This window comes from Rutidosis leptorrhynchoides, chromosome 9 (genome assembly GCF_046630445.1).
Source record: "Rutidosis leptorrhynchoides isolate AG116_Rl617_1_P2 chromosome 9, CSIRO_AGI_Rlap_v1, whole genome shotgun sequence".
Lineage (NCBI taxonomy): Eukaryota > Viridiplantae > Streptophyta > Magnoliopsida > Asterales > Asteraceae > Rutidosis > Rutidosis leptorrhynchoides.
In genome coordinates this window covers 224,383,241-224,406,003 of record NC_092341.1, presented here as the reverse complement: position 1 = coordinate 224,406,003, position 22,763 = coordinate 224,383,241, and positions in this window count along the sequence as shown.

Sequence of the window (22,763 nt, the reverse complement as noted above, 5' to 3'; positions counted from 1 at the left end):
AATAGAACAATTGCAACTAAAAGCTTGTCTTTCTTGAGGAATAATGCTATGAATTATATGTTCATTTTTAGCATTATCAAGAAGATCAATGGCCAATGGAAGATCAACGCCCACAAAAGCACAGATTGAAGAAATGATAGCCGAACGGGTAGCTGCAACTATAGCGGAAATGAACCCCCAAGCTCCACCGGTTATCCAGCACAATCATAACGGGTGCACATACAAGGAATTCCAAAGCTGTAAGCCCCACAATTTTAGTGGTACTGAGGGGCCAGTTGGACTTACAAGGTGGTTTGAGAAATTAGAAGCTGTGTTCCGTGTAAGCAACTATTCAGAAATGAACAAAACTAAGTATGCCTCCTGTACACTATCGGACGGCGCCCTAACCTGGTGGAACACACTTGCTCAAGCCAAGGGTATTGATGAGGCATATGCTACCCCGTGGGAGGAATTTAAGGGGGCCATGATTGAAGAGTATTGCCCCAGGACAGAGATACAGAAGATGGAAACTGAGTTTTGGGGATTGAAAGTGGTAGGAAACGATCTTGATAGTTATAACCGAAGGTATCTGGAATTAGCTCTGATGTGTCCTACGATGGTCACCCCCGAATTTAAGCGAATGGAACGGTATTTCTGGGGACTCCCCAAGTCCATTCAGAAAAATGTCACCTCTTCAAAACCAGCTGATGTCCCAGAAGCTATTCGCATGGCGCATACCCTGATGAACCAAATCACCAGCCAAGAACCAGAAAAGGTTAAATCCGAATCGGGTAGTAGTGAGAAGCGTAAGTGGGACAACAACAAGGGGAGAGTCTATGATCAAAACCCGGCTAAGCGACATGAAGGTTTCAAGGGAAACAACCCCAACCCGAACCCTAGCTCGAACTCTAACTACAAGGGTAGTCTGCCGCAGTGCAAGAGATGCTACAAGCATCACACCGGGTACTGCAACGTGGTCTGCGAAAAATGTAAAAGGACTGGGCATATTGGCAAAGACTGCAAGATCACCACCCTGAATGTGAAGACAAACCCTGCTGGACCGAGAAAGTGTTATGAGTGGGGACAAGCGGGCCGCTTCAAAAATGAGTGTCCCAATAAGCGAAAGGACGGCGGACCACCGCGTGGCAAAGCTTTCAACGTAAACGCAAGGGATGCCCATGAGAACCCCGACTTGGTCACAGGTATATTCACTATCAACAATCTATTAGCTTCTGTTCTGTTTGATACTGGTGCCGATAGGAGTTATGTATGTAGACACTTTTGCTCTAAGATAAATTGGTAGTTAGTTCCTTTAAAGGAGAGTATGCTTGTTGAGGTAGCCAATGGAAAAACTTGAGAAAGTTGATCAAATTAGCCGAGGAGTTATTATCAACATAGCTGGTGTGGATTTCGAGATTGACTTGATACCCATTAAGTTGGGAAGCTTTGATGTTATTGTCGGTATGGACTGGTTAACCAAGATAAGGGCCGACATTATCTATGGAGATAAAGCTCTTCGTATACTGCACGGAGATGGTGAGCCACTGATTATTTACGGAGAGAGATGTAGCTCAAAACTGAATCTCATTAGTTGCATGAAAGCGCAAAAGATCATGAAGAAAGGACCTCTTGCTATTTTAGCACATGTTAAAACATTAGAAACCGAGGTGAAGAGCGTGGATGACGTACGAATCGTGAATGAATTTTTTGATGTCTTTCCAGAAGAATTGCCTGGATTACCGCCACCGAGAGCAGTAGATTTTCAGATCGATTTAGTGGCAGGAGCTGTACCTGTAGTTCGCGCACCTTATCGACTCGCACCAGCTACCTTTCTTAGGTACAGTCCTAGTAGGAATAAGCTCATTTTTCTCATTTGTGATGACAGTCATGCCACCTTTCTTAGGTACACATTGAACTGGCTTACCCATGGACTATCAGAGATTGGATAAATTCAACCTGCATCTAGCAGTTTAATAATTTCTTTCTTAACAACATCTTGCATATTAGGATTTACTCTTCTTTGGCGTTGCACATACGTTTTATGACCTTCTTCTATAAGGATTTTATGTGTGCAATACGAAGGACTTATGCCTTTAATATCATAAATCTTCCATGCAATAGCTGGTTTATGAGCTTTTAGCACAGTAATGAGTTGAGATTTTTCATTTTCAGTAAGAGAAGACGATATTATTACAGGTAATTCAGATTCACCATGTAAATAAGGGTATTCCAAATGGTTTGGAAGTGGCTTTAACTCTAATGTCGGTGGTTCTTCTATCGATGATTTGTATCGATATCTGTCTTCCTCTTTTAGCATTTGAATTTCTTCTGTTGTTGGTTCATATCCATTAACTATGAGTGTGGCTAACATTTCAGCTTCATCAATTGGTTCAGTTCCTTCTCCTAAAGAACATTCTCCTGTTCCTTGTAATTCTAGAAATTCTTCTAACAATTCTGCATGTGAATCTATAAGTTGAATATAATAACATGTATCATCTGCAGATTGTGGTAGTTGCATGGCTCTGTCAACAGAAAAGGTAACACTCTCGTCCTCTATACTTAAGGTCAGTTTCTTACCAAACACGTCTATTATTGCTTTAGCCGTGTTTACTTCCTAATATGAGAGGAACTCGAGAATCTTCTTCCATGTCCAGAATAACAAAATCTACGGGAAATACTAAAGTACCAACTTTAACTAGCATATTCTCCATTATCCCTCTAGGATATTTTACTGATCGATCTGCTAGTTGTATGCTTATTCTTATTGGTTTCAATTCTCCAAGGTCTAGTTTAGCGTATAGTGAATACGGCATTAGATTTATACTAGCACCTAAATCTGCTAATGCTTCTATTGAACTTAGACTACCCAGAAAACATGGAATCGTGAAACTTCCTGGATCTGATAATTTTTCTGGTATCTTATTCAACAGCACTGCAGAACAATTAGCATTCATAGTAACAGCCAATAGTTCTTCCATTTTCTTTTTATTTGTGATTAGATCTTTCAAGAATTTGGCATATCTTGGCATTCCTGAAATTACATCAATGAAAGGAAGATTTACATTTATTTGTTTAAACATATCCAAGAATTTGGATTGCTCGGCTTTAAGTCTCTCTTTTCTCATTTTACTCGGGTAGGGAAGTGGTGGTTGGTATGGTTTAACATAAGGTTTAGCCTTAACTGTGTTATCTTCATTAACCTTTTCAACTACCGGTTCTTTTTCCTTATTTTGCTCAGATTGTGGTTCTTGTGGAGTAGGAATAGCGTCATCATAAATTACAGGTATTTCAGGTGGTTTAAGTGTAATGCCACTTCTTGTGGTAATGGTTTTAGCTGTTTCATTCCGGGAGTTAGCATTTGTATCGCTAGGTAGACTTCCTGGTTTTCTTTCACCTATTAACCTTGCTAGGTTGCTTACTTCTTGTTCCAGATTTTGGATAGAAGCTTGTTGATTTCTAAATGCTTGAGCATTTTGTTCATTGGTTTATTTCTGAGATGTAAAAAACTGAGTTTGAGATTCAACTAGCTTTGACATCATATCTTCTAAATTTGGCTTTTTAACATCGGTTTGTGGTGGTTTATTTTGAAAAATAGGTCTTTGCTGATTGTAAGTATTGTTGGATACTTGTTGATTAGTAAGACCTTGTTGGTTGTTGTATGGAATATTTCGGTTATAATTCTGATTTTGATTGTAGATTGGTCTTGGCGGTTGATAATTATTCTGATAATTATTTCCAGGCCTTTGGTTCATGTATGAAACATTCTCTCTTTGTTCCATTGTTTGTTCAATACTGAGACAATCTTTTGTCAAATGTGGTCCTCCACACTGCTCACAACTAATTCTTATTGAGTGAATATCTTTAGTCATCTTTTCCATTCGTCTCTCGACAGCATCTATCTTTGCAGGAATGGAATCGAAGTCATGGCTAGAATCGGCTCTAGCCGCTTTAGATGATCTAACGATATCTTTTTCTTGATGCCACTCATGTGAGTGGGAAGCAGTGTTATCAATAATTTTGTAAGCTTCAGTTGCGGTTTTCTTCATAATGGAACCACCAGCTGCTATATCGATGTCTTTTCTTGTAGTGATGTCGCATCCTTAGTAGAATATTTGTACTATTTGATAAGTGTCTAAACCATGTTGCGGACATCCTCTCAATAACTTTCCAAATCTTTTCCACGCTTCATATAGAGTTTCGTTTGGCTTTTGTGTGAGCGTAACAATTTCTCCTTGAAGTCTCACGGCTTTAGATGCCGAAAAGAATTGTTTAAGAAATTTTTCAACTAAAACGTCCCATGTATCAATCGCCCCTTCAGGTAATGATTCTAACCAATCTTTGGCTTCTCCCTTTAAAGTCCAGGAAAATAACATGAGATATATCTGTTCATCCTCCACTTCTCTTATTTTGAATAAAGTACAAATCCTATTAAAGGTACGAAGATGTTCGTTTGGATCTTCCTTCGGTGCACCACTAAATTGGCATTGATTAGTTACCATATGTAGGATTTGTCCTTTGATTTCATAATCTGGCGTATTAATGTCTGGTTGAGTAATTGCGTGACCTTGGCCAGTGTGTTTAGCTCTCATTCGGTCTTCCATACTTAGAGGTTCCAGATTTTCCATGATTGAATTTGTTGAATCTGAATCACTAGAGGATTCTGATTTAATGGTTTATTCCTCGACAATCTCTGTTTGAATGATTGGTGGTTCCGGAGGAAAGATTAGTGGTTCAGGATCTCTGAATTGTCCCTGAATATCCTCCGGATTCTCAATTGTGAGGTCGGGTTCAAAAAATGGATTATCGGAAATTTGAATTGGAGTACTTGGTCGACTTGATGACGATTCTAAAGAAAAATCAATGGCGACAATATTGGCTAGATGTCTTGATCGAGTTACAGGTGGTGAACCTATGAAGGGTGTTGAACGTTTTGCTCGGTGCATTCACTGAATATCCTATTAGTTATAAAAATAAAAATTATATAAGTAATCAAATAAATAGACTTTTCTGATTTTGCTCACGTTTCAAATAGCCAATAGATGCAGCAGGTAGCCAAGACCCTTTAAATCGGAAGCCCACAACTCGCCACTAACAAATCCAACTATTACTTCGAACCAGAAAATTTTGGATGTCTATCAATTTAACCACTTAAAATAATTTTTCGTTGAAGTTTAAAGAAATTTTAGAGAAGAAATAGAAAATTCTATGTCCTAAAAACTAGAGCGTCGAGAAATAAGAAAGAAAAAGAGTGCGTCGAAAAACGTCGAAAAAATAAAAGGTCGAAAAATAATAAAAAGAACGTAGCGCGTCGAAACTTAAAAGTCTAAAAACTAAAAATTAAAAGTTACGTCTAAGAGTATTAAAGCTTAAAAGAAATACTATATCAAAAACGGCAATAACTTAAAAAGTACTAAAATTTATAAAACGGCATCGCAAAATTCTAAAGCACCTAAATCTTAGTCTAAAGAAAAAGCACTTAAGGGATTTTACGGCAAATCCTAAAAATCTAGAAATATAAATAACTATGGCAAAAACTATAACTTAAAACTAATTACGAACGAAAAATATAAAATATTACGAATAAACGATTAAAAAGATACAAAATTTAAAAATAAAACTTAAATTTATAAAAATACAATTTTTATAAAAATATTATTTTTATATTATTTATGTTATAAAAGTAATAAGTTTATATATTTAATAAAACTAATTTTAACTTAAAATACAAATAATAAATAAACTAAACTAATTAATATAAAATATAACCCTACTTAGGGTTTAATAATAATAATAATTAATAATAACCGTAATTATTGCTGTTACCAGGTTCAGTAGGGCGTGTCAGAAGGGACCATGCGATCGCATGGATATCCCATTATATTTTCATGCGGTCGCATGGGCTAGGGTTCCAGGCCTGAATATGGGCTGCTACAGTTCCAGGCCGAGTGATTTTTATATATTTTTTTCTGTTTTAATATTTTTGTATAACATGTTTATATTTATATAAAATAAATTAAAAACTTAATTTTTAAAAACTAAAATAAAAATAAAGAAACTTTATAATTTTATATATATATTTAACAAACTCTTAAAAATATATAAATTTTGTTTTTCTTTTTATATATAAGAAGATATAAGTTCACACGAGCCCGCCTCTATACAACAGGCATGTAGAATGGCTCACAAACTAGTGAACCAGATTGAAGAAAGAATTAAAGAACAGACTGCTGAAGAGGCCAATGTGAAGCAAGTCAAAAGAAAGTGGGAGGAAAACGGTGATAAGAATCACCAATACAACAACAACAGCAATTACAACAATAATCGCAACAATTATCCCAACAATCGCAACAGCAATCGCAACTACAACAAACGGCCCAACAACAACAACAACAACAACAACAACAACAACAACAACAACAACAACAACAACAACAACAACAACAACAACAACAACAACAACAACAGCAGCAACAGCAACTACAACAATCATCCCAACAACAATAATAACCGCAACAACAACAACAATCAGAAGCAGCTATGCCAAAGGTGTGAAAAGAATCACTCGGGGTTCTGCACCAAATTTTGCAACAAGTGTAAAAGAAATGGTCATAGCGCGGCGAAGTGTGAGGTCTACGGACCAGGGGTTAATAGAACGAAAGGAACAAATGGTGTCGGAACGAGTAATGGCGGAGCAAGTAGTGTCGGAGTAAGTTATGCCAATGTAGTTTGTTATAAATGTGGAAAACCGGGCCACATTATTAGAAATTGCCCGAACCAGGAGAACACGAATGGACAAGGTCGTGGAAGAGTTTTCAATATTAATGCGGCAGAGGCACAGGAAGACCCGGAGCTTGTTACAGGTACGTTTCTTATTGACAATAAATCTGCTTACGTTTTATTTGATTCGGGTGCGGATAGAAGCTATATGAGTAGAGATTTTTGTGCTAAATTAAGTTGTCCATTGACGCCTTTGGATAGTAAATTTTTACTCGAATTAGCAAATGGTAAATTAATTTCAGCAGATAATATATGTCGGAATCGAGAAATTAAACTGGTTAGCGAAACATTTAAGATTGATTTGATACCAGTAGAGTTAGGGAGTTTTGATGTGATAATCGGTATGGACTGGTTGAAAGAAGTGAAAGCAGAGATCGTCTGTTACAAAAATGCAATTCGCATTGTACGAGAAAAAGGAAAACCCTTAATGGTGTACGGAGAAAAGGGCAACACGAAGCTACATCTTATTAGTAATTTGAAGGCACAAAAACTAATAAGAAAAGGTTGCTATGCTGTTCTAGCACACGTCGAGAAAGTACAAACTGAAGAAAAGAGCATCAATGATGTTCCCATTGCAAAAGAATTTCCCGATGTATTTCCGAAAGAATTACCGGGATTAACCCCACATCGATCCGTTGAATTTCAAATAGATCTTGTACCAGGAGCTGCACCAATAGCTCGTGCTCCTTACAGACTCGCACCCAGCGAGATGAAAGAACTGCAAAGCCAATTACAAGAACTTTTAGAGCGTGGTTTCATTCGACCAAGCACATCACCGTGGGGAGCTCCTGTTTTGTTTGTCCAGAAGAAAGATGGTACATTCAGGTTGTGTATCGACTACTGAGAGTTGAACAAACTTACCATCAAGAACCGCTACCCACTACCCAGAATCGACAACTTATTTGATCAACTACAAGGCTCGTCTGTTTATTCAAAGATTGACTTACGTTCCGGGTATCATCAAATGCGGGTGAAAGAAGATGATATTCCAAAGACTGCTTTCAGAACACGTTACGGTCATTACGAGTTTATGGTCATGCAGTTGGTTTAACTAATGCACCAGCTGTGTTCATGGACCTTATGAACCGAGTGTGTGGACCATACCTTGACAAGTTTGTCATTGTTTTCATTGATGACATACTTATTTACTCAAAGAATGACCAAGAACACGGTGAACATTTGAGAAAGGTGTTAGAAGTATTGAGGAAGGAAGAATTGTACGCTAAGTTTTCAAAGTGTGCATTTTGGTTGGAAGAAGTTCAATTCCTCGGTCACATAGTGAACAAAGAAGGTATTAAGGTGGATCCGGCAAAGATAGAAACTGTTGAAAAGTGGGAAACCCCGAAAACTCCGAAACACATACGCCAGTTTTTAGGACTAGCTGGTTACTACAGAAGGTTCATCCAAGACTTTTCCAGAATAGCAAAACCCTTGACTGCATTAACGCATAAAGGGAAGAAATTTGAATGGAATGATGAACAAGAGAAAGCGTTTCAGTTATTGAAGAAAAAGCTAACTACGGCACCTATATTGTCATTGCCTGAAGGGAATGATGATTTTGTGATTTATTGTGATGCATCAAAGCAAGGTCTCGGTTGTGTATTAATGCAACGAACGAAGGTGATTGCTTATGCGTCTAGACAATTGAAGATTCACGAGCAAAATTATACGACGCATGATTTGGAATTAGGCGCGGTTGTTTTTGCATTAAAGACTTGGAGGCACTACTTATATGGGGTCAAAAGTATTATATATACCGACCACAAAAGTCTTCAACACATATTTAATCAGAAACAACTGAATATGAGGCAGCGTAGGTGGATTGAATTATTGAATGATTACGACTTTGAGATTCGTTACCACCCGGGGAAGGCAAATGTGGTAGCCGATGCCTTGAGCAGGAAGGACAGAGAACCCATTCGAGTAAAATCTATGAATATAATGATTCATAATAACATTACTACTCAAATAAAGGAGGCGCAACAAGGAGTTTTAAAAGAGGGAAATTTAAAGGATGAAATACCCAAAGGATCGGAGAAGCATCTTAATATTCGGGAAGACGGAACCCGGTATAGGGCTGAAAGGATTTGGGTACCAAAATTTGGAGATATGAGAGAAATGGTACTTAGAGAAGCACATAAAACCAGATACTCAATACATCCTGGAACGGGGAAGATGTACAAGGATCTCAAGAAACATTTTTGGTGGCCGGGTATGAAAGCCGATGTTGCTAAATACGTAGGAGAATGTTTGACGTGTTCTAAGGTCAAAGCTGAGCATCAGAAACCATCAGGTCTACTTCAACAACCCGAAATCCCGGAATGGAAATGGGAAAACATTACCATGGATTTCATCACTAAATTGCCAAGGACTGCAAGTGGTTTTGATACTATTTGGATAATAGTTGACCGTCTCACCAAATCAGCACACTTCTTGCCAATAAGAGAAGATGACAAGATGGAGAAGTTAGCACGACTGTATTTGAAGGAAGTCATCTCCAGACATGGAATACCAATCTCTATTATCTCTGATAGGGATGGCAGATTTATTTCAAGATTCTGGCAGACATTACAGCAAGCATTAGGAACTCGTCTAGACATGAGTACTGCCTATCATCCATAAACTGATGGGCAGAGCGAAAGGACGATACAAACGCTTGAAGACATGCTACGAGCATGTGTTATTGATTTCGGAAACAGTTGGGATCGACATCTACCGTTAGCAGAATTTTCCTACAACAACAGCTACCATTCAAGCATTGAGATGGCGCCGTTTGAAGCACTTTATGGTAGAAAGTGCAGGTCTCCGATTTGTTGGAGTGAAGTGGGGGATAGACAGATTACGGGTCCGGAGATTATACAAGAAACTACCGAGAAGATCATCCAAATTCAACAACGGTTGAAAACCGCCCAAAGTCGACAAAAGAGCTACGCTGACATTAAAAGAAAAGATATAGAATTTAAAATTGGAGAGATGGTCATGCTTAAAGTTGCACCTTGGAAAGGCGTTGTTCGATTTGGTAAACGAGGGAAATTAAATCCAAGGTATATTGGACCATTCAAGATTATTGATCGTATCGGACCAGTAGCTTACCGACTAGAGTTACCTCAACAACTCGCGGCTGTACATAACACTTTCCACGTCTCGAATTTAAAGAAATGTTTTGCTAAAGAAGATCTCACTATTCCGTTAGATGAAATCCAAATCAACGAAAAACTTCAATTCATCGAAGAACCCGTCGAAATAATGGATCGTGAGGTTAAAAGACTTAAGCAAAACAAGATACCAATTGTTAAGGTTCGATGGAATGCTCGTAGAAGACCCGAGTTCACCTGGGAGCGTGAAGATCAGATGAAGAAGAAATACCCGCATCTATTTCCAGAAGATTCGTCAACACCTTCAACAGCTTAAAATTTCGGGACGAAATTTATTTAACGGGTAGGTACTGTAGTGACCCGAACTTTTCCATGTTTATATATATTAATTGAGATTGATATTTACATGATTAAATGTTTCCAACATGTTAAGCAATCAAACTTGTTAAGACTTGATTAATTGAAATATGTTTCATATAGATAATTGACCACCCAAGTTGACCGGTGATTCACGAACGTTAAAACTTGTAAAAACAATATGATGACATATATATGGATATATATATAGTTAACATGATACTATGATAAGTAAACATATCATTAAGTAAAAACAAGACTACTAACTTAATGATTTTTAAACGAGACATATATGTAACGATTATCGTTGTAAAGACATTTAATGTATATATATCATATTAAGAGATATTCATACATGATAATATCATGATAATATAATAATTTAAAATCTCATTTGATATTATAAACATTGGGTTAACAACATTTAACAAGATCGTTAACCTAAAGGTTTCAAAACAACACTTACATGTAACGACTAACGATGACTTAACGACTCAGTTAAAATGTATATACATGTAGTGTTTTAATATGTATTTATACACTTTTGAAAGACTTCAATACACTTATCAAAATACTTCTACTTAACAAAAATGCTTACAATTACATCCTCGTTCAGTTTCATCAACAATTCTACTCGTATGCACCCGTATTCGTACTCGTACAATACACAGCTTTTAGATGTATGTACTATTGGTATATACACTCCAATGATCAGCTCTTAGCAGCCCATGTGAGTCACCTAACACATGTGGGAACCATCATTTGGCAACTAGCATGAAATATCTCATAAAATTACAAAAATATGAGTAATCATTCATGACTTATTTACATGAAAACAAAATTACATATCCTTTATATCTAATCCATACACCAACGACCAAAAACACCTACAAACACTTTCATTCTTCAATTTTCTTCATCTAATTGATCTCTCTCAAGTTCTATCTTCAAGTTCTAAGTGTTCTTCATAAATTCCAAAAGTTCTAGTTTCATAAAATCAAGAATACTTTCAAGTTTGCTAGCTCACTTCCAATCTTGTAAGTTGATCATCCAACCTCAAGAAATCTTTGTTTCTTACAGTAGGTTATCATTCTAATACAAGGTAATAATCATATTCAAACTTTGGTTCAATTTCTATAACTATAACAATCTTATTTCAAGTGATGATCTTACTTGAACTTGTTTTCGTGTCATGATTCTGCTTCAAGAACTTCGAGCCATCCAAGGATCCATTGAAGCTAGATCCATTTTTCTCTTTTCCAGTAGGTTTATCCAAGGAACTTAAGGTAGTAATGATGTTCATAACATCATTCGATTCATACATATAAAGCTATCTTATTCGAAGGTTTAAACTTGTAATCACTAGAACATAGTTTAGTTAATTCTAAACTTGTTCGCAAACAAAAGTTAATCCTTCTAACTTGATTTTTAAAATCAACTAAACACATGTTCTATATCTATATGATATGCTAACTTAATGATTTAAAACCTGGAAACACGAAAAACACCGTAAAACCGGATTTACGCCGTCGTAGTAACACCGCGGGCTGTTTTGGGTTAGTTAATTAAAAACTATGATAAACTTTGATTTTAAAGTTGTTATTCTGAGAAAATGATTTTTATTATGAACATGAAACTATATCCAAAAATTATGATTAAACTCAAAGTGGAAGTATGTTTTCTAAAATGGTCATCTAGACGTCGTTCTTTCGACGGAAATGACTACCTTTACAAAAACGACTTGTAACTTATTTTTCCGACTATAAACCTATACTTTTCTGTTTAGATTCATAAAATAGAGTTCAATATGAAACCATAGCAATTTGATTCACTCAAAACGGATTTAAAATGAAGAAGTTATGGGTAAAACAAGATTGGATAATTTTTCTCATTTTAGCTACGTGAAAATTGTAACAAATCTATTCCAACCATAACTTAATCAACTTGTATTGTATATTATGTAATCTTGAGATACCATAGACACGTATACAATGTTTCGACCTATCATGTCGACACATCTATATATATTTCGGAACAACCATAGACACTCTATATGTGAATATTGGAGTTAGCTATACAGTGTTGAGGTTGATTCCAAAATATATATAGTTTGAGTTGTGATCAATACTGAGATACGTATACACTGGGTCGTGGATTGATTCAAGATAATATTTATCGATTTATTTCTGTACATCTAATTGTGGACAACTAGTTGTAGGTTACTAACGAGGACAGCTGACTTAATAAACTTAAAACATCAAAATATATTAAAAGTGTTGTAAATATATTTTGAACATACTTTGATATATATGTATATATTGTTATAGGTTCGTGAATCAACCAGTGGCCAAGTCTTACTTCCCGACGAAGTAAAAATCTGTGAAAGTGAGTTATAGTCCCACTTTTAAAATCTAATATTTTTGGGATGAGAATACATGCAGGTTTTATAAATGATTTACAAAATAGACACAAGTACGTGAAACTACATTCTATGGTTGAATTATCGAAATCGAATATGCCCCTTTTTATTAAGTCTGGTAATCTAAGAATTAGGGAACAGACACCCTAATTGACGCGAATCCTAAAGATAGATCTATTGGGCCTAACAAACCCCATCCAAAGAACCGGATGCTTTAGTACTTCGAAATTTATATCATATCCGAAGGGTGTCCCGGAATGATGGGGATATTCTTATATATGCATCTTGTTAATGTCGGTTACCAGGTGTTCACCATATGAATGATTTTTATCTCTATGTATGGGATGTGTATTGAAATATGAAATCTTGTGGTCTATTATTACGATTTGATATATATAGGTTAAACCTATAACTCACCAACATTTTTGTTGACGTTTAAAGCATGTTTATTCTCAGGTGAATATTAAGAGCTTCCGCTGTTGCATACTAAAATAAGGACAAGATTTGGAGTCCATGTTTGTATGATATTGTGTAAAAACTGCATTCAAGAAACTGATTTTGATGTAACATATTTGTATTGTAAACCATTATGTAAAGGTCGTGTGTAAACAGGATATTTTAGATTATCATTATTTGATAATCTACGTAAAGCTTTTTAAACCTTTATTTATGAAATAAAGGTTATGGTTTGTTTTAAAAATGAATGCAGTCTTTGAAAAACGTCTCATATAGAGGTCAAAACCTCGCAACGAAATCAATTAATATGGAACGTTTTTAATCAATAAGAACGGGACATTTCAGTTTTGATACTATTTGGGTAATAGTTGATCGTCTCACCAAATCAGAACACTTCCTATCAATAAGAGAAGATGACAAGATGGAGAAGTTAGCACGACTGTATTTGAAGGAAGTCGTCTCCAGACATGGAATACCAATCTCTATTATCTCTGATAGGGATGGCAGATTTATTTCAAGATTCTGGCAGACATTATAGCAAGCATTAGGAACTCGTCTAGACATGAGTACTACCTATCATCCACAAACTGATGGGCAGAGTGAAAGGACGATACAAACGCTTGAAGACATGCTACGAGCATGTGTTATTGATTTCGGAAACAGTTGGGATCGACATCTACCGTTAGCAGAATTTTCCTACAACAACAGCTACCATTCAAGCATTGAGATGGCGCCGTTTGAAGCAATTTATGGTAGAAAGTGCAGGTCTCCAATTTGTTGGAGTGAAGTGGGGGATAGACAGATTACGGGTCCGGAGATTATACAAGAAACTACCGAGAAGATCATCCAAATTCAACAACGGTTGAAAACCGCCCAAAGTCGACAAAAGAGCTACGCTGACATTAAAAGAAAAGATATAGAATTTGAAATTAGAGAGATGGTCATGCTTAAAGTTGCACCTTAGAAAGGCGTTGTTCGATTTGGTAAATGAGGGAAATTAAATCCAAGGTATATTGGACCATTCAAGATTATTGATCGTGTCGGACCAGTAGCTTACCGACTTGAGTTACCTCAACAACTCGCGGCTGTACATAACACTTTCCACGTCTCGAATTTGAAGAAATGTTTTGCTAAAGAAGATCTCACTATTCCGTTAGATGAAATCCAAATCAACGAAAAACTTCAATTCATCGAAGAACCCGTCGAAATAATGGATCGTGAGGTTAAAAGACTTAAGCAAAACAAGATACCAATTGTTAAGGTTCGATGGAATGCTCGTAGAGGACCCGAGTTCACCTGGGAGCGTGAAGATCAGATGAAGAAGAAATACCCGCATCTATTTCCAGAAGATTCGTCAACACCTTCAACAGCTTAAAATTTCGGGACGAAATTTATTTAACGGGTAGGTACTGTAGTGACCCGAACTTATCCATGTATATATATATTAATTGAGATTGATATTTACATGATTAAATGTTTCCAACATGTTAAGCAATCAAACTTGTTAAGACTTGATTAATTGAAATATGTTTCATATAGACAATTGACCACCCAAGTTGACCGGTGATTCACGAACGTTAAAACTTGTAAAAACTATATGATGACATATATATGGATATATATATATAGTTAACATGATACTATGATAAGTAAACATATCATTAAGTATATTAACAATGAACTACATATGTAAAAACAAGACTACTAACTTAATGATTTTTAAACGAGACATATATGTAACGATTATCGTTGTAAAGACATTTAATGTATATATATCATATTAAGAGATATTCATACATGATAATATCATGATAATATAATAATTTAAAATCTCATTTGATATTATAAACATTGGGTTAACAACATTTAACAAGATAATTAACCTAAAGGTTTAAAAACAACACTTACATGTAACGACTAACGATGACTTAACGACTCAGTTAAAATGTATATACATGTAGTGTTTTAATATGTATTTATACACTTTTGAAAGACTTCAATACACTTATCAAAATACTTCTACTTAACAAAAATTCTTACAATTACATCCTCGTTCAGTTTCATCAACAATTCTACTCGTATGCACCCGTATTCGTACTCGTACAATACACAGCTTTTAGATGTATGTACTATTGGTATATACACTCCAATGATCAGCTCTTAGCAGCCCATGTGAGTCACCTAACACATGTGGGAACCATCATTTGGCAAATAGCATGAAATATCTCATAAAATTACAAAAATATGAGTAATCAATCATGACTTATTTACATGAAAACAAAATTACATATCCTTTATATCTAATCCATACACCAACGACCAAAAACACCTACAAACACTTTCATTCTTCAATTTTCTTCATCTAATTGATCTCTCTCAAGTTCTATCTTCAAGTTCTAAGTGTTCTTCATATATTTTACAAGTTCTAGTTACATAAAATCAAGAATACTTTCAAGTTTGCTAGCTCACTTCCAATCTTGTAAGGTGATCATCCAACCTCAAGAAATCTTTGTTTCTTACAGTAGGTTATCATTCTAATACAAGATAATAATCATATTCAAACTTTGGTTCAATTTCTATAACTATAACAATCTTATTTCAAGTGATGATCTTACTTGAACTTGTTTTCGTGTCATGATTCTGCTTCAAGAACTTCGAGCCATCCAAGGATCCGTTGAAGCTAGATCCATTTTTCTCTTTTCCAGTAGGTTTATCCAAGGAACTTAAGGTAGTAATGATGTTCATAACATCATTCGATTCATACATATAAAGTTATCTTATTCGAAGGTTTAAACTTGTAATCACTAGAACATAGTTTAGTTAATTCTAAACTTGTTCGCAAACAAAAGTTAATCCTTCTAACTTGACTTTTAAAATCAACTAAACACATGTTCTATATCTATATGATATGCTAACTTAATGATTTAAAACCTGGAAACACGAAAAACACCGTAAAACCGGATTTACGCCGTCGTAGTAACACCGCGGGCTGTTTTGGGTTAGTTAATTAAAAACTATGATAAACTTTGATTTAAAAGTTGTTATTCTGAGAAAATGATTTTTATTATGAACATGAAACTATATCCAAAAATTATGGTTAAACTCAAAGTGAAAGTATGTTTTCTAAAATGGTCATCTAGACGTCGTTCTTTCGACTGAAATGACTACCTTTACAAAAATGACTTGTAACTTATTTTTTAGACTATAAACCTATACTTTTTCTGTTTAAATTCATAAAATAGAGTTCAATATGAAACCATAGCAATTTGATTCACTCAAAATGGATTTAAAATGAAGAAGTTATGGGTAAAACAAGATTGGATAATTTTTCTCATTTTAGCTACGTGAAAATTGGTAACAAATCTATTCCAACCATAACTTAATCAACTTGTATTGTATATTATGTAATCTTGAGATACCATAGACACGTATACAATGTTTCGACCTATCATGTCGACACATCTATATATATTTCAGAACAACCATAGACACTCTATATGTGAATGTTGGAGTTAGCTATACAGGGTTGAGGTTGATTCCAAAATATATATAGTTTGAGTTGTGATCAATACTGAGATACGTATACACTAGGTCGTGGATTGATTCAAGATAATATTTATCGATTTATTTCTGTACATCTAACTGTGGACAACTAGTTGTAGGTTACTAACGAGGACAGCTGACTTAATAAACTTAAAACATCAAAATATATTAAAAGTGTTGTAAATATATTTTGAACATACTTTGATATAAATGTATATATTGTTATAGGTTCGTGAATCAACCAGTGGCCAAGTTTTACTTTCCGACGAAGTAAAAATCTGTGAAAGTGAGTTATAGTCCCACTTTTAAAATCTAATATTTTTGGGATGAGAATACATGCAGGTTTTATAAATGATTTACAAAATAGACACAAGTACGTGAAACTACATTCTATGGTTGAATTATCGAAATCGAATATGCCCCTTTTTATTGAGTCTGGTAATCTAAGAATTAGGGAACAGACACCCTAATTGACGCGAATCCTAAAGATAGATCTATTGGGCCTAACAAACCCCATCCAAAGTACCGGATGCTTTAGTACTTCGAAATTTATATCATATCCGAAGGGTGTCCCGGAATGATGGGGATATTCTTATATATGCATCTTGTTAATGTCGGTTACCAGGTGTTCACCATATGAATGATTTTTATCTATATGTATGGGATGTGTATTGAAATATGAAATCTTGTGGTCTATTATTATGATTTGATATATATAGGTTAAACCTATAACTCACCAACATTTTTGTTGACGTTTTAAGCATGTTTATTCTCAGGTGATTATTAAGAGCTTCCGCTGTCGCATACTTAAATAAGGACGAGATTTGGAGTCCATGCTTGTATGATATTGTGTAAAAATTGCATTCAAGAAACTTATTTTGTTGTAACATATTTGTATTGTAAACCATTATGTAATGGTCGTGTGTAAACAGGATATTTTAGATTATCATTATTTGATAATCTACGTAAATCTTTTTAAACCTTTATTGATGAAATAAAGGTTATGGTTTGTTTTAAAATGAATGCAGTCTTTGAAAAACGTCTCATATAGAGGTCAAAACCTCGCAACGAAATCAATTAATATGGAACGTTTTTAATCAATAAGAACGGGACATTTCAGTTGGTATCCGAGCGTTGGTCTTAGAGAACCGGAATTTTGCATTAGTGTGTCTTATCGAGTTTGTTAGGATGCATTAGTGAGTCTGGACTTCGACCGTGTTTACTTGAAAAATGATTGCTTAACAAATTTTGTTGGAAACTATATATTTTTAACATGTGAATATTATGTGATATATTAATCTCTTAACGTGTTTGATATTATATGATAGATGTCTACCTCTAGAACAAGTCCCATTGACTCACCTAATAATAATGAAGAGTCAAATGTAAATTGGAATGATTCGTGGACTGATTCACAAGTTCCCGAAGAGGAACCGGAAGAAGAGTCGGAACCGGAAGAATAATCGGAACCGGAAGAAGAATCGGAACCGAATGAAGAAATAGAACCGGTGGGGGAAATAATAAAACGGTTAAGTAAAAGAAAATCCTCAACCAACCGACCAAGGTTAATTATGGTCAATGGTGTTTCCGCCAAGGAAGCAAAATATTGGGAGGATTACCAATTCTCCGATGAATCGGATTCCGACGAGAATTCTGATGATGTTATAGAAATTACCCCAACTGAATTTAAAAAGGCAAAAGAAAATAATAATGGAAAGGGCATAAAAATAGAGAAATCTAATTCCAACCCCGATGAACTTTATATGTATCGTCAACCCCCGAAGTCCTTAAGTTCTAACAATGACCCGGGAACCTCTAAACCACCAGGTTTTTCTAAACCAATGTGGAAAATTACGGCTCGTATTAGGGGAACATCATATATCCCTAGAAACTTGGCAAAACGAACCAAAACCGAAGAAGAAGAAGAAACAAGCGAGTCGGAATAAGATAGTTGTATTCGTGTGGTGTAATATATGTAATATAGTGTGCTTATGCTTTATGATATATGTAAAAATTGCTTGTATTAATAAGTATTTTTTTATGAATCTAACTCTTGTCTATTTTACAGTATAAAAACACAAAATGGAAAGACAACCCAATATTTTAAGAGACCTACCCGGAGACATGATTGATGAAATCTTATCTAGAGTCGGTCAGAATTCTTCGGCACAACTATTTAAGGCGAGATCAGTTTGTAAGACATTCGAAGAACGTTCCAAGAATGTCTTGGTTTATAAGAGACTTTCGTTTGAAAGATGGGGGATATCACATTGGGAAACCCATAAGTTACGATGTGTTTACTTTGACGCATATATTGCGGGGAACCCAAATGCTATTTTACGCAACGGGTTAAGAAATTATTTTGACTCAATATATCCGAATATTGGACTTCGCGATTTAGAAAAAGCGGCTAACATGCAACATAAAGAAGCATGTTATGCATACGGATTAGTAATGTTCGCTTCTCACCAAAGTGAGAACAAGAACATCGGGCTACAACTATTAAACAAAACGTTTCCACAAGTGACGGAGTCGGTAATTGGGGTAAGAAATGAGGTTTTTAGATTATTACGGGACTGTTGGACATTACGTAACCCTCGTCCCTTTGACAACGTTACAACACGCTGTCTTATCAACGGCCATAACGGTTACGTTCCACAAGACCAAGGATGGGAAGTAGTCCTAGTAAAACCAGAATGCATGACTTGTTTCTGGACGTATGAATTACGTGTCTTTATTGCCTTTGCTGAACGACTTGTGTACTAGCTAGAATTATCTTCACAACTATCTTGTATCAAAGTTATTGTGTGCTATATTTCATGCTTTATGTAAAATAAGCGGTATTGTAAGTTTGTAAAATATTGTATAAAAGTTTGAACGCGAAATATTATTATAATCAGTTTTTCATATAGAATTGTAGTAGTTGAATTGTATATTAGCTACTAAGTATGAACTTAACGGTTAGGTACTACCCGAATTTAAACTTATAAAACGCTAATATGAAGAAAAAGCTTTTATAAATGAGTTCATATTATGCTACGAAATACTATTAACTACTCTTAATATTCTGTATGATTAACTTGTTCCATTTGACTATTTTGAAGGAAATGGCACCGACTACTCGACACACCGTGAATATGAATGAAGAGGAATTCCGTACTTTTCTAGCTTCAAACATAGCCGCAGTACAGGCTGCGCTACATACCAACAATAACCTTGGATCTAGCAGTACAGGAAATCGTGTAGGATGCACCTACAAAGAATTCACTGCCTGCAAACCTTTGGAATTTGATGGAACCGAAGGACCGATCGGATTGAAACGGTGGACCGAGAAGGTCGAATCGGTGTTTGCCATAAGTAAGTGTACTGAAGAGGACAAAGTGAAGTACGCTACGCATACCTTCACAGGTTCTGCGTTAACATGGTGGAATACCTATCTAGAGCAAGTGGGACAAGACGATGCGTATGCACTACCGTGGTCAGCATTCAAGCACTTGATGAACGAGAAGTACCGTCCCAGAACCGAGGTCAATAAGCTCAAGACAGAACTTAGAGGGTTACGAACCCAAGGATTTGATATTACCACGTACGAAAGACGATTCACAGAATTGTGCCTATTGTGTTCGGGAGCATTCGAAGATGAGGAAGAGAAGATCGAAGCGTTTGTGAAAGGATTACCGGAAAGAATCCAAGAAGATATAAGTTCACACGAGCCCGCCTCTATACAACAGGCATGTAGAATGGCTCACAAACTAGTGAACCAGATTGAAGAAAGAATTAAAGAACAGACTGCTGAAGAGACCAATGTGAAGCAAGTCAAAAGAAAGTGGGAGGAAAACGGTGATAAGAATCACCAATACAACAACAACAGCAATTACAACAATAATCGCAACAATTATCCCAACAATAGCAACAGCAATCGCAACTACAACAAACGGCCCAACAACAACAACAACAACAACAACAACAACAACAACAACAACAACAGCAACAGTAACTACAACAATCATCCCAACAACAATAATAACCGCAACAACAACAACAATCAGAAGCAGCTATGCCAAAGGTGTGAAAAGTATCACTCGGGGTTCTGCACCAAATTTTGCAACAAGTGTAAAAGAAATGGTCATAGCGCGGCGAAGTGTGAGGTCTACGGACCAGGGGTTAATAGAACGAAAGGAACAAATGGTGTCGGAACGAGTAATGGCGGAGCAAGTAGTGTCGGAGCAAGTTATGCCAATGTAGTTTGTTATAAATGTGGAAAACCGGGCCACATTATTAGAAATTGCCTGAACCAGGAGAACACGAATGGACAAGGCCGCGGAAGAGTTTTCAATATTAATGCGGCAGAGGCACAGGAAGACCCGGAGCTTGTTACGGGTACGTTTCTTATTGACAATAAATCTGCTTATGTTTTATTTGATTCGGGTGCGGATAGAAGCTATATGAGTAGAGATTTTTGTGCTAAATTAAGTTGTCCATTGACGCCTTTGGATAGTAAATTGTTACTCGAATTAGCAAATGGTAAATTAATTTCAGCAGATAATATATGTCGGAATAGAGAAATTAAACTGGTTAGCGAAACATTTAAGATTGATTTGATACCAGTAGAGTTAGGGAGTTTTGATGTGATAATCGGTATGGACTGGTTGAAAGAAGTGAAAGCAGAGATCGTCTGTTACAAAAATGCAATTCGCATTATACGAGAAAAAGGAAAACCCTTAATGGTGTACGGAGAAAAGGGCAACACGAAGCTACATCTTATTAGTAATTTGAAGGCACAAAAACTAATAAGAAAAGGTTGCTATGCTGTTCTAGCACACGTCGAGAAAGTACAAACTGAAGAAAAGAGCATCAATGATGTTCCCATTGCAAAAGAATTTCCCGATGTATTTCCGAAAGAATTACCGGGATTAACCCCACATCGATCCGTTGAATTTCAAATAGATCTTGTACCAGGAGCTGCACCAATAGCTCGTGCTCCTTACAGACTCGCACCCAGTGAGATGAAAGAACTGCAAAGCCAATTACAAGAACTTTTAGAGCGTGGTTTCATTCGACCAAGCACATCACCGTGGGGAGCTCCTGTTTTGTTTGTCAAGAAGAAAGATGGTACATTCAGGTTGTGTATCGACTACCGAGAGTTGAACAAACTTACCATCAAGAACCGCTACCCACTACCGAGAATCGACGACTTATTTGATCAACTACAAGGCTCGTCTATTTATTCAAAGATTGACTTACGTTCCGGGTATCATCAAATGCGGGTGAAAGAAGATGATATTCCAAAGACTGCTTTCAGAACACGTTACGGTCATTACGAGTTTATGGTCATGCCGTTTGGTTTAACTAATGCACCAGCTGTGTTCATGGACCTTATGAACCGAGTGTGTGGACCATACCTTGACATGTTTGTCATTGTTTTCATTGATGACATACTTATTTACTCAAAGAATGACCAAGAACACGGTGAACATTTGAGAAAGGTGTTAGAAGTATTGAGGAAGGAAGAATTGTACGCTAAGTTTTCAAAGTGTGCATTTTGGTTGGAAGAAGTTCAATTCCTCGGTCACATAGTGAACAAAGAAGGTATTAAGGTGGATCCGGCAAAGATAGAAACTGTTGAAAAGTGGGAAACCCCAAAAACTCCGAAATACATACGCCAGTTTTTAGGACTAGCTGGTTACTACAGAAGGTTCATCCAAGACTTTTCCAGATTAGCAAAACCCTTGACTGCATTAACGCATAAAGGGAAGAAATTTGAATGGAAGGATGAACAAGAGAAAGCGTTTCAGTTATTGAAGAAAAAGCTAACTACGGCACCTATATTGTCATTGCCTGAAGGGAATGATGATTTTGTGATTTATTGTGACGCATCAAAGCAAGGTCTCGGTTGTGTATTAATGCAACGAATGAAGGTGATTGCTTATGCCTCTAGACAATTGAAGATTCACGAGCAAAATTATATGACGCATGATTTGGAATTAGGCGCGGTTGTTTTTGCATTAAAGACTTGGAGGCACTACTTATATGGGGTCAAAAGTATTATATATACCGACCACAAAAGTCTTCAACACATAGTTAATCAGAAACAACTGAATATGAGGCAACGTAGGTGGATTGAATTGTTGAATGAT